The sequence below is a fragment of the Ictidomys tridecemlineatus genome, chromosome 7 (genome assembly GCF_052094955.1).
Source record: "Ictidomys tridecemlineatus isolate mIctTri1 chromosome 7, mIctTri1.hap1, whole genome shotgun sequence".
Taxonomy (NCBI): domain Eukaryota; kingdom Metazoa; phylum Chordata; class Mammalia; order Rodentia; family Sciuridae; genus Ictidomys; species Ictidomys tridecemlineatus.
In genome coordinates, this window is record NC_135483.1 from 72,385,465 (window position 1) to 72,398,640 (window position 13,176).

Sequence of the window (13,176 nt, forward strand, 5' to 3'; positions counted from 1 at the left end):
TCCTGTGCTCTACCCACTACCCTGCATTGCCTTCCTTTCTATATAGACGGCAAGACGGGAACTGTACCACCCACAACCAAAGAAGATTAATTTCTCAGCATTTGGATTTGTGAACAACCCCGAGAGAACAGAGCACCACAGACTAGTGAAGGAACCTCACACGTTTCTACTTCTCCAAAGCACCCAATACCATTCAACACACTGTGCTCAATAAAAACACACACTTTTAAATAAACTGTGGTTATGGAGCCCAATTACCATCAACCCCACACCAATCTGTGTGAGTAGACGCAGCATAGAGAGGGCAGCCACACCCTGAATATCATGAAATAGGAATCAAGATCACTTGCAGGATTTTGCGCCGATCCTTGCTTGTCCGTTCACTTCTGTTTATTTCTCCCCCTTCTATTTTGTCACTTTCTTTCTCTCCCTCCCCCACTCCTTTTATTCTTATAGTTCAGGACCGTCTATGGAACATGACTTTACAGATTGATCCAAAGCAGATCCATTCACAAACCAATTACAGACAGAAACAGGAACTCTGGCCAGTCAGGGGCATCCTGTGCACGAGGATGGAGAAAACTTCTCCTAAAATGTTCAGGGAGATGGATCCTATGAAGCTTGGGTTCTGTGATAAGGGGAGGAAGGGAAAGAGGGCTGGGCGGGCAGTCAGTAACATCCCTGCACATCTACACATAAAACCACACAGAGTGGTTACTTGGTCAAGGCAGGGGCTGACTTCAAAAGTGTGGAACTGCCAGAAGGCAGAACTAGAACCAAGGGGCAGAAATTCCAGGGGCCGAAGACTGTGGCTTGAGAGGAAAAGCATCCTGCTTACATCCACAGCTTTCTGCTTTGGTTTAAATATGTGCCCTAGGGCTGGGGATGGGCTCAAGTGGTAGCACGCTCGCCTAGCATGCGGCAGGCACTGGGTTCGATTCTCAGCATCACATAAAAATAAAATAAAGATATCGTGTCCACCTAAAAAAATTAAAAAATAAATATTAGTAAATAAATAAATAAGTGCCCTAAATTTCATGCCTAGGAAAATGAATGCCCAAAGTCACATGTTAATGGTACTGAGAGGTGGGACCTCCAGGAGATGGTGGGGTCACCACAGTGGGTTCTTGCAGGAGTGGCTCTGTAATAGAAGAGAACTGTCTCAAGCACACCTGCTCTGTCTTGGCATGTGATGTTATCAGGCACCATGGCAGCCCTTGCAAGATGCCAACTAGATACCAGTGCCATACTCTTGGAAGAGTACTATAGCCTCCAGTACTGTAGTAAATTCCTTTCCCCTCTCCTTTCTTTCCTCCCTTCCTTTCTTCTTTCTGATATTTTGCAATACTGAGAACTGAACTCGGGCCTCACTGCACCACTGAGTTCCATCTCCAGCCCTTTTTATTTCAATTTGAAACAAAGTCTGGCTAAGTTGCCAACACTAATCCTAACCTTGGTATCCTCCTGCCTCAGTCTCCCCAGTCCCTGGGTTACAGGAGTGTAATCACACACTTTTCTTTATAAATTACTCAACTCAGTATTAGGTATTTTGTTATTGCAACAGAAAAATGGAAAGATACCTTCCAAAAATGAAATGAGCCATTTTGGGTAACCCCAGTAATATGCCTGTCAGCATGCCCTCCCGATGTCAACTCTGTCACCTGCATGAGAATTACCTGTGACAGACAACTAACCTTTGTTAGAAATTTATATGTTCTGTAAACCTCTACATTCTATAAATTTCTATGATTCTAATGTTGGCCAGCAAGGAACACAGGTGATTCTGAAAGCCCAGTGGTTGATCCTGGACACAGAAGGGGACAAATCACTTGTCAAAGAGTACCCAGAAGAGCTTTTGTTGATGATCCATCAAAGCAACAACAGTGTAACATTTAAAAGTCATTCACCAAATCAATAGAGAATTATTTTCTTCTACTAGATTCTTGAAAGTTAAAGTTCAAGATTATTCATGTGTAATGGAATTTAAGGAAAGTTACAATTAAGCCCCTGGTCAGTAGTTATTAAAAAATCATTAAAAATTTTAAAAATAATTGAAAACCATAGAATGGAAGATACATAGGGACTGGGAGCAGAGCATGTGCTTAGTAGGTGCAAGGCCTTGAGTTCAATCTCTAGCATCATATTACACACACACACACACACACACACACACACACACACTCACAAAGGCTTACAGGCAATTACAAAATTCACCTTACCCTAAAATTTCTTGTTTATACCTTTGGCATCTGTTCAACTTCAAACAATTCAAAAGATCAATGTGGTCCAGAAAAACAAAACAACTGTAACCGTGCCACCTTCATGACCATAAACTCTGCATTAAAAATTCACTTGAAGCCAGGCATTATGTGACCATTACCAAATGTGATTGTCACTCCCCAGGTCATGAAGCCCCTCCTTATTTAAAATGGATGAAGCTCCAGCCGTTCTGAGCTTTTAAATCTTTGCATTTCCCTTGCAGGCAGCAACTGGAAAATCCTTTCTCCCCTTACAAAACCAGCTAGATCACCATGTTTGCGCCATCACCAACCAAGACATGCCCCTTTTTTCAATATACACATTATTTTATAAACGCGCGTGTGTGTGTGTGTGTGTGTGTGTGTATTAGTTGTAGATGGCCACAATGCCTTTGTTTTTATTTATTTTTATGTGGTGCTGAGGATCAAACCTAGTGCTTCACATGTGTTAGGCAAACACTTTACCACTGAGATACAACCCCAGCCCCAAGACCCCTTTATTGCTGCATATATATATATATATATATACTCATACACATACACACACCCACACACATCTGATCACACTCTTGATGTCCCTGTGCCCTCTCTAATACTGCAGCACTTCCCAGGCAAGATGGTGATGCCTCCCCCATTAGACTTTGAACCTTTCTTGTTCCCTATCTGTTTATTAATGGAAGGAAGGAACAGAATTCCTCCTTCCAAGGTGGAAGTACACAGTCAAGTAGTAAAATACAGCTCACCCACTGTGCACCAGAAACAGTGCCCCTGGAGATTTTTATAATAATAATTAATCCCCAGTGTCTAATAATAATTTTATTATACTTACTATTATCATTAGGCACTGGGAAATTGAGCCCAGGGGTACTCTTCCACTACATCCCCAGCTCTTTTTATTTTTTTTTTATTTTGAGTCAAGGTCTTGCTAAATTATTGAGGCTGGCCTCAAAATCAAATCCTCCTGCTTCAGCCTCCTGAGTGTCTGGGATTTACAGGCATGCACTATGGAATGTAGCATTATTATCCTCTTTTAAAGGAAGAAAGGATGAGACTAACCAACTTGCCCAAAGTCATAAATTGGTAAAGCCTAGACAGAAATTCAGATATAACTTAGTAGACCACTTTTCTTTGATATATTATCTTTCCTTGTCTCACACAGGCATTGAGCATGGTAGACGTTCAATATGCTGTGCCTGAAATGGAGCTGGCTGCTTGGTTTGAACCAAATATTGCTATTTCTAGTGAAAGTGATGCTTTTAATAAACTCTAAACCATAAGAATAATTCCAATACCTATCTGATGTATTACAGCATATTCTCCTATTTCAAATTGAATGGAAAAGACTAGTAATCCCCCAGAAATGTAGACACCCTACTCCAAATGGCATGTTTCTTCACTTACATTGCTGTCACCAAGAAGTTTTAAGCAAAATTAGGGCAAGATCAACTCTATTGAGGGCAGGTTTCAGGTACCTACTTGCAGGTGACCGTTATGTGATTAAGACTCTGCTTCTCATGACAAACAGCAATAAATGTTATTTTATAGCTCCCAGACAATCTCTGGGGAAGTCCCTTGGAGTCTCTTGCTTAATTACCTTTATAAAGAAGTAAAGGAGTGTCCATGTCTTTCCATTCTTTGGCTACATCATAAATGCTTTGTCATGAAAAAGGCTAGAAAGAAATTGCCTTTTGTTTTAATGGCTTCTCATTAAAAGGCCCTGGTGATTCGATTCATTTATGGGATCAAACCCATCATTGGTATTATTGCCAAGGACTCTTCAAGCCTACCTGTTAAGCCTTATCACAGCTGCCCAGAGCAAGTTGAAGTGGCACTGAGAGATCCCAGCACTGCTCCCTGCAGGATCCCATCCTGTCCTTTCTCAGTCAAGTTCTTCTTCCCTACATAAGGGCCTCTCCCTTCCCAATTCCCACTCACACATGCAGATTCGTACCCCAACTCCTCACGTTGTGCCTGACTCACAGGTGGTACTCCAGGATGCTGTTCAATGGAAGAATGGTGCCTACAATGAGGAAGTGAGTCCTCAGCTCAGCCACCAGCACCACAAATAATAACAATAACAATAGCATAGGAAAGAGCTTCTATAGTGAACACTAAACATAACAGTGGAAGCTTCTTTAAGAAAACATTCTGCGCAGCATGGTGGTGCATGCTTGTATGCCTCCAGCAACTCAGGAGGCTGACGCAGGAGGATAGCAAGTTCGAAGCTGGCCTTAGCAACTTAGCGAGGCCCTAAGCAACTTAGCAAGACCCTGTCTCAAAATAGAAAATAAAAAAGAATGGGGATGGGCTGGGGATGTGGCTCAAGTGGCATGTGAACTGCCAGGGTTTGATCCTCAGCACCACATACAAACAAGATGTTGTGTCCGCCGAAAACTAAAAAATAAATGTTAAAAATTCTCTCTCTCTCTCTCTCTCTCTCAAAAAAAAAAATATTTAAAAAAAAAAAAAGAATGGGGATGTGGCTCAGTGGTAAAGGACCCCTGAGTTCAATCCTCAGTATAAAAAAAAAAAAAAATTCTGTTTTCAACTTTCCTGGCCCATCAGCTCTCCTAGGGCAGGTCTGCTTAAAATTACAAGTTGGTCCTTTGTATCCCTGAGTTCCTTGTTCATGGGTTCAATCAACTGCAGACAAAAACCATACAGAAAACAATTGCATCTGTGGCTGGTGAAGCTGCTCAGTAGTGCAGCACATGTGTAGCATGCACGGGGCCCTGGGTTGCAATCCCAGCACCACACACACACAATCTGTACTGAACATGTACAAACTTTTTTTTTTTACATTATTTTCTAAATAATACAGTCTAACAACTACCTGCACAGCATTTACAGTGTATTGGGGATTATAAGTAACCTAGAGATGACTTCAAGTGTATGAGAGGAAGCGTATAGGTTATATGCTCATTGTATGACATTCATATAAATGACATGAGCATCCTAGAATTTTGGATCATCAGGGAATCCTAGAATCAATACCCCAGGAATATCCAGGGACAATTGTATATACATATGAGCATCATTCTGGCCATGCTGATTTCCAAGTTGCCTGATTGCTCCTACAGGCCTCTCTGAAGTCACACGGGCATTTGTTCATTTGTTTGTTCATTCACTCCTTCCTTCATTCATTCATTCATTTATTTATGGTACTAGTGATTGAACCCAAGAGTGGGTACTCTACCACTGAGCTACATCCCCAGGCCTTTTTGTTTTTCTTTGAGACAGGATCTCACTAAATTCCTGAGGCTGACCTCAAACTTATGATCCTCTTGCCTCAGCCTCTCCAGTGGCTTGGATTGTAGGAGTGCACCACTGAGCCCAGCTTAGCTTCATTTCATTGCTCCTTATCCTGCCATTTTAAAATCACAAGTGATACTTTTTGTTTTAAAAATAAGAATGAGGGCTGTGGCTGTGGCTCAGAGGTAGAGCGCCCACCTCGCACGTGTGAGGCACTGGGTTCGATCCTCAGCACCAGATAAAAATAAATAAAGACATTGTGTCCAGCTACAACTAATATATATATATATATATATATATATATATATATATATATATATATATATATATATTTTTTTTTTTAATAAAATAAAATAAAAATGAGGGAGGCTGGGGTTGTGGCTCAGCAGTAGAGCACTCACCTTGAACATGCGAGGCTCTGGGTTCTATCCTCAGCACTACATAAACATAAATAAATAAAGATGTTATGTTCAACTATAGTTAATATATTAATTAATTAATTAAAATAAGGACTGGGATATAGCTCAATGATAGAATACTTCTCTATATGTGTTGGGCCTCAGGTTGGATCCCAACAGAGAGAGACAGAGAGAGAGAGAGAGAGAATGGATGGATGGATGAGTGGGAAAAGAATCAGCATTCACCCCCAAATAACCACTATTAAAGCTTCAGTATTGGGGCTGGGATATAGCTCAGTTGGTAGGGTATCTGCCTCACATACTCAAGGCCGGAGGTTCAATTCCAGCACCACCCCCCTACACACACACACAAAACACAACTTCAGTATAATATTTTTATAGAGACCTTATAGTTGTGTCTTATATATGAATATTTTATTTTAGAAATGGCATCAGAGTATTACTTATCAGTTGATGTTCAGCTTTAAAAAATTTTTTTCATATTAATAAGTATGATGAGTCTGGCACAGAAGTGTACACCTGTAATTCCAGCAATCCAGGAAGCTGAGGCAGGAGGATCACTAATTCAAGACCAGTCTTAGCAACTTAGTAAGATACTGTCTCAAAATAAAATAATTAAAAGGGCTGGGTATATTTCTCAGTGGTAAAGTGCCCCTGAGTTCAAAGCCAAGTAACTCAATTCATATTTGTTTTAACAAACCTCTTTCCTGGACAGGGCTTGTGCAATATCTGTGCTCACTTCTGTATTTTATACCCTGAAAAATGGTGCAGCTCACCAGCCTGGCTCATAGGACTGCTCCAGACTCTGACAAGAAGCTTGAGAGCCATTGCCCCTTCCCAAGAATTTAATAAGGGGCTATAGCTCAAGTAATTTTCAAAATAGCCCTCAACTATTGTGGTTAGGATCAAGAAAGTATTATATTGCCTGAACATTAAAAGATTGCAAAACATCTACTTAGAGTTTTGCAATCATCTCCATGATGGGGAATTCCAACATGCACATCTTTCTGTTGCTGTTTAAAAAAAAAAAATCAAGCATGAGGGTGGGGAGAATAGAAGAAAAAGGGGGAGGAAAAGGGGAGAATCATGAACTGAAAATGATTTCTTTGCACACATGTTGGGATGAATCCAACTACTATGTATAACCCTAAAGCTCTAATAAAAATTTTAAAAATTAAAAATAAAAAAAAAATCAAGTATGGCCACAGTGGCCTTTGCCTGGGAGAGATGTAGACTGGTGACTGTGGATTTATCTCCCCTCTCTTCATTTCTCCCTCCATCCCCTCTTCTTCCTTTCTGCCTAACAAACGAAAAATGGACAGAAAAGGGGTGGTGTGAAGAATACTACGGGAAAAGCAACTCTGGTGGCCAAGGTGGGGCTGGCTGTAGGCTATGACTGGGCAGAGGGCTTCAGAGCAGGAGGAAGTATCACTTCCTTGCCCCCTCCTCCCTCAGGCTCCTCCCTCAGGCTGCAGTTCTGTTCTCAAGTGACACAGCTTTCCCGTGGAAAGCAGAAGTGGTCCTCCTTCTCCAGGGGCCCCTGACAGACAAGCTTCTCCATTCCCCTCCCTGGGGGGAGGGGGCAGGGTTAACATTTACAGGAAGAGTGGGGCACCCACAAGGTCCAAACACCAAGCAGACTGGACCTGGTTACTTCAAGCAGAGGCAGAGTGAACACAGACCCATAGACTCCCTATGTACTCTCCCCAGCACCCAAGAGAAGCCCAAAGGCACCTAGCTCCCCACCCAAAGTTTTACCACTATGGATCTGAGGGAGGGAACTAGGAACACATTTTCAAGGAGTTTCCAACCAGTACCATTTGGGGTCAATAAAGTATGACAAGAGGGATTGTAGATACTCAGAGAGAGGTAGGACTGCTCAAAGCCAGAGCAGCATTTGATTTTGTCTGAAGTACTAACTGTACAAAAGGAAATGAAACAAACTAAAAGACTCTGAGCTACACACCCACGAAGACTTCTTCCCAATGTTCTACAACTCCATAAACCAGAGTCTAGACCATTAGGAAATTGCTATAATTTTATCCCCATTAGTTTTGTCGTTTTGTTTGACATCATTGAGCGGTCTCAGTATTATGAGTAATGAACAGTTATAATAATGAGACTAACTGATAATCTCTTCCCATAATTGGTCAAACTCATGTCCTATCTATTCCTGGTTTGAAAGAAGCTTTGTTAGATGATAGAGAAAGAACTGACAAACAGAGGGAGAGAAGGCAGAATTGGAAATATATCAAGTGTTAATAAAACAACACTTTTGAGAGAGATCTGTCCCCATGAAAACTATCTCCTGATTATAAATATGACTTTCCAGAAATCACTTAGTGGCAAATAATGAATGTTGATGGCTTATTCACTAAGAAGGGAAAATGAAGTATAGAACAAAAATGAAGAAAAAGTCCAAAAATAAAGAATAAGGTCCCTATACTTGTTACCTTGGACAAACCTATTGCTATTCTAAATTTCAAGAGAATTCTTCCAGCTAATTTAAGCCAAAGATAAGAGAAAGTCTGTGTTACACAATGTCTCATCCCTCACTTGGCAGCTTTCCATGCTAATTTTTACCCTTGTGTGTCTCCCCTCAAATGGGAACTTACTCAAAATAAATTTTAGAAATGATGATAGAGTGAACTCAAAGTTTCACAATTTAAATCAGGAAACTAAGCAGCTGTAAGGAACATTTCAGTATCTCTGACTATTAAAAAAAATATTTCCTCTTCCATGAACAAACTTAAAGGATGGAAGGCAATGAATATGTATTATAAGAATATTGGTTTAGAGTGATGAATTGCACATAGCAAATGAGCATACAACGGCATGTGTGTTATACCATATGTGCTATAGGCCCTGTCTCCTAACCTTATATTTTTACCTTGAATGATGCTCTGGTAGGGTTCTTGGAGAAGCACTTTATAGCACTTTTGCCTAATGTTCCTTGGTCATTTCTGTACTAATTTATAAACATCTTAACAGCCACCAAGCAGTCACTAGAGCTGCTTGGAGAGTAGCCACCAAGCAGTCACTAGAGCTGCTTGGAGAGTAGCCACATAGGTGTCACCTTAGCAGTTTTTGGAGATGCCCTACCCATACCCCCACACAGGAGGCTGTGCTGAAAGACACAGAAACTCATTTCTAGAGGGAGAGCTTAAGTGCTCAGCTTAATAGGGGTCTCCTTCTATGTCTGAGCAGTTACCTACTTGGCTCTGGTAAATCCCCAGTGATAAAAGACAATGACTTCATGATTCCCTATTTCTCCATTTCTACAATATATATTAAATAATAAGTTTGTTTCTTTGCTTTTAAGTACCTATTACAGGTCCAAAGGTAGACAAGAGGGAACAGCCAGAACACACCTACTACACCAATGGTGCCACTTAGCCTGTGATCTTGGACCAGCTCCTGAATCTCCCTTTCCCTATCTGTTCTGCCTATTCTATACAGACCATAAAAGGTTCAAATGAAGTCAGGGTTCAGGAAACCTCCACATCTTGGAAAAGCATAAGGTGTAGCACCAACACTGTCAAGACCTGTCCAGGAAATATCTGAGGACATGTTTGCTTTCAGTGTGTCCTTGACCAGAGTCCAACTGACCATGGTGGCCCTTCACCGTTTTCATTAATCCATGCATCCCAGAGACTTCAGTGTCAGTGAGTAGCAGCAACCATGTCCCATGCCATGGGCATGTACATGCTATATTCTTATTTATAAAATTAGCACAAGTTTGTATAAATAGTCATATGGTTTCATATTGCTAAGTGCCAATTCTACATATTCATGAGAAACAACTGGAATCTCAGGTGTTTTGGTGATTATTTCTGAATACAAATACAGGTAGAACTGAAAGACATTGATTTACAACATGATGCCAGACCACTTTTCTGCTTTAAAAAAAAAGAAAACAAAGAAAGTCTCTGGATATACAAAGTCTCTGCATACCTTTGCAACAAAGAAGATCCTAAGATGAAGAGATTGGGCCAACTACCTTATCAGGGGACATGTTGCTACTCCACAGATAGAGCAGAGAAGACCGGTCCTGAACAGGAATTTCCATTTAGAACACCAGTCTTGCTCAACAAAGTCCCTCAAATTCCTGGACAGAAAGCTCCCAGAAGGCTTCAAATGCCTTAGGGACTAGCTTTGTTTCATCTCCAGATATTCTTGGCAGGACTTCCTTCCTTCTTCCAAGTAACCTCTACTGAATACCTACTATGTGCCAGGCACAGGCTATCATTTTGGACAAGACAGACAAAAGTGTTGTTTGTGGAGCTTCCATTCTAGTGGCGAATACAGCCCATAAACATGTGGATGAACCATAGTATGACTAATTGCTGCTATGAAGGAAAACACTGGCTCATTCAATGGCCTAATTGGTTTATCTCAAATCACAGCTCCAGTAAACTGTGAAAGAAACCAAACTCAGGTTTCCTGGCTCCTGTTTTCTCTTACCTCACATCCACTGCCCTCTACCCTTCACTCAGCAAGAGGGTCACCCCATTTATAGCCAAAGAGGCTCAGTCATCAAAGGCTCTTGGGATCCAATTAAATTTCTGAAGCCTCAAAATGCTTACTTTCTTACCTCCAAATGAGAATGGAGAAACAACTAGATATCCTCTGCCTCAGCCCATTTCCCATCAGGGTTCACCCTAACTCTGGAAGAATTCCATAAGCTCATGTATGTTCAAAGTCTATTCCTTAAGCAATGCTATAGGTGTTGAACATCCCTACAGCCCCCTAGGGGCAGAAAACACAAGGGTCAAACATCTTTACTGGCTAGTTCTTAGGGTGCATTGGACTATTGAAACTGCTCTTTCTTTCTTTCTTTTTTTTTTTTTTTTTTTTTTTTTTTTTTGGTACTGGGGGTTGATCCCAAGGGTGCTTAACCTCTGAGTCATATCCTCAGCCCTTTTTATATTTTATTTAGAGACAGGGTCTCACTGAGTTGCTTAGGGCCTCTCTAAGTTGTTGAGACTGGCTTTGAACTCGTGATCCTCCTGCCTCAGCCTCCTGAGCCACTGGGATTACAGGCATGCACCACCATGCCCAGCTTTAGACCTGCTTTGAGACAGTAAAGACTTCTAGTGTTTATTAAGCAACTTACCAGTAAAGTCAGAAACTAAACCAGACATGTAGTCTTAGGTTTAAAATAGACAAACTATGAAGAACCAAGGAGTCTCGTTTTTTTATTAATAGAATTAGTTGCAATAAATAACAATAACAATACCATTTACGGAATGCCACGTACCTACTAGGGGTTTTCTGTGGAGGTAGGTAGGCACTTGTAAAAGAGGAGAAAAATCAAACAGGGAATTTCAATAATTGGCCACCTTCATGCACAGCTGGGAGATTGCAAGTCCTATATTCCAACTTGGGTTTCTAAGATAGCAGAGAAGTTTGATGAAACACCCCCTCCCCCCCCCCACACACACACCACGGATATACAAAAATAAAAAAATAAATTTTTAAAAAGTCACAACCATTAATTAGTTCACAAGGCAGTGGGGCTGTTGTTAGAAGAAACATTACAAATGCACAGGATCAAGAAGCTGGAGCAGTCGGTCAAGATATCACAGGAAAGTGGGGACTGGAGCTTACACCCATCCCCCAACGCGAAGGAAAGGCAACCCCTGAATTCTTAAAATAACTCTGGCTTCCTCCAGCCCGAGCGTCCGACTGCTAGGCTGCCGGCTCTGTGGGAGAGTGAGCACCAGTCTCTGCCACAGCCGCTCGACGTCACCATCCTCCCCGGGGCCGCTAAGGAGGGCAATTTTCCGCAGGTCTGAAAGAGGGGACCGCACCCCAGACCCCAGTGGTGAGACCCGATCGCTCAATCCAAGGAGTTCCCCCGGGATCCCGGCTGCGTGCTGACTCGCGTGGACAGGGGCTTCCCCGCGGCGCACTGCGAGTGGACGGAACCGGGACAGCAGCCGGCCCTGGCGCCCAAGCCTGGAGGAGTGCGCGGTGCACCCGCCCCGGTGCCCACACCTCCACCGCACCTCTGCGGGAGGGAGCGCTGCGGACACCTGCGGCCACCTGCGGCCGCCCGCGGTCGCCCGCGCCCACGTCCTGTCCCCACTATGGGGCGGGTCACCCACAGGTTTAAAGCCTCTGTGTGCTTCCACCAGCCGGGGCGGGCGCTGGGGAGGCCAGGAAGCGGCGCGCGGTCTTTGCTGCCGCGGCCCCTGCCGAAGCCCAGGGTCCGGAGCTAAACCCGCAACCCGGGCTCCAACGGGTGGTACAGCCGCGATCCCACCCAGTCCCTCCAGGCCCCTGCTCTGGGCACCCCCGAGCTCTAGCCGGAGACTCACCCGCTCACGGTGAAAGTTTCGGGTCTGCGGCGGCGGAGCTCCACGGTGACTTGAGTTCAAAGCTGGGCGCGCGACTGGACAGCCCAGAGGAGCCCTCCTGGTGAGGGGCGGCGGGCGGAGAACGCTGGACACTTGGCCCAGGGGTTGCAGGCTCGGGGTCAGGAGTGACCGATGCCCCGCCTGCAGCGGTCAGGAGGCTGCAGCGCGTCGGGCCCAAAGGCTCCGCCGCAGGGGAGCGAGAGGCTGCGCGGGCCGGCACGGTGGGAGAGGAACTGGCTGTTGCTGGGCTCGGCCGAGAGGTCCCAGCTACTTCCTGGTGCTCGGATTTGCATACTGCGCCTGGAGGGCGGGGAAGTGACCGTTTGGTATTTGGTGTGGCCGTCGCGCAGAGCTTTGAAAGCAAAGAAACCTGGCGACCCACCGTGCAACCTGGTAGCCTTGGATCCTACAGTCTGAAGTAGGGATGGACTGAAGGTCTCCCAAGGACCCAAAGGGGCAACGAAAGCTCTCGCATCTCCTTTCCTTTCCTTTCGGATCTAACTGCTCAAAGTGTTAGAAGTGGGGTGCTCCTGGAAGTAGGGGGGGGGGGGTGGCATGCTCTGACCCCGCTCAACGTTTGGAGTTCTCTGGAGAGAAGGAGAGCAGAATTGTTACTAAGGGTCTCATTGCTTTTTTGTTTTTTTGTTGTTGTTGTTGTTTTTTAACCAATACAGAGTAAGTTTCTTAAAGAATGTTCACGGACGTATCCAGGTCATTCGATGGGGCGGTGGAGGGGGAAGTGGGGATGGCTGTTGAGTTAAATGCCTGGCAAGTACTAAAAATTTCTGAAAGCCTCCGTTCCCTCCCTAGAAAATGAAGAGAAGAAAGCTTAACTCTCATGAAATGTCTTGTGTAGAGGGCTCACATTACCTAGGGTGCTGTAGT

At 43.6% G+C, this 13,176-nt stretch overlaps 1 protein-coding gene across 2 annotated transcripts in view; it reads right to left on the bottom strand.

Moving 5' to 3' along the window:
* Lyn (LYN proto-oncogene, Src family tyrosine kinase) overlaps positions 1-12,562 on the bottom strand; it is a 117,975-nt gene extending 105,413 nt beyond the window's left edge. For both annotated transcript variants that reach the window (XM_013357547.4, XM_005322920.5), the window contains exon 1: positions 12,253-12,562. The gene's annotated coding sequence lies outside the window, so the exon portion shown is untranslated. The remainder of the gene's footprint in view (positions 1-12,252) is intronic.
* Positions 12,563-13,176: the final 614 nt, after the last annotated feature.